Genomic DNA, 962 nt, shown 5'->3' with positions numbered 1-962 from the left:
TTTATATTATTGTCTTCTTAGCATTATTCATTTAATATTACCGAATAAAATTAATTACATTTGGCCATGTCTATCTATTTATTTATCTATTTATAATCTATAAAAATGGATATCAATTATCTATACAATGAAATTTTTAATGATGCCTCATCAGCACTTTTAAACACATAACATATGAGAATCAACCAATTATCCTTAAAAAAAATAAAAAAATTATTTAAAATAATTTATTATTATTATTATCTTATTAACATTACCCATTTAATATTGAGAAATACTATTTGTATGCTGAAATCAGTCACTAAAATCAGCCATCAATATATTTGTGTATAAATACATGTGTAGTTTAATTTATTTTCATAGTATATTTATATTTTAATATATATTTTATACTGATGACTAACTTTAGTGACTGATTTTATTGTACACATATAGTATAACCCTTTAATATTATCGAGTAAAATTAATTATATTTGGCCATGTTTATCTATCTATTTATAATCTATAAAAATTGATACCAATCATCTATACAATCAAATTTAGTCATTTTATTTTTTCTAATAATACCACATCAGCACTTTTAAATACATAACAACATATGAAATTAACCAATCATCTTTTTAAAAAAATAAGAAAATTTAAAAGTAAAAGCTCTTACCTATTATTAGTATTCATTGAAACATAAATTACTAACTAAATAATGTAATAAATATATATATTAAAAGTGTTATTATAATCATAATTATAAAAAAATTTTGTTACAAATATTTAAATTTTACACTATTTGACATACATAATAAATTTATTATTATTCTATTTGATCTATTTATAAAACATATTGAATACAACTCTTATTGTTATTATTTATTTCTTAATCTCCAAACTAATTGCTTAAAACTCCTCTAAAATAATTTAAATTTAGCAAAACATCTTTTTATTAAATACATTTAAATATATCATAA

Source organism: Arachis duranensis, chromosome 4 (assembly GCF_000817695.3).
Source record: "Arachis duranensis cultivar V14167 chromosome 4, aradu.V14167.gnm2.J7QH, whole genome shotgun sequence".
NCBI lineage: Eukaryota > Viridiplantae > Streptophyta > Magnoliopsida > Fabales > Fabaceae > Arachis > Arachis duranensis.
This window is presented reverse-complemented; position numbering follows the sequence as displayed.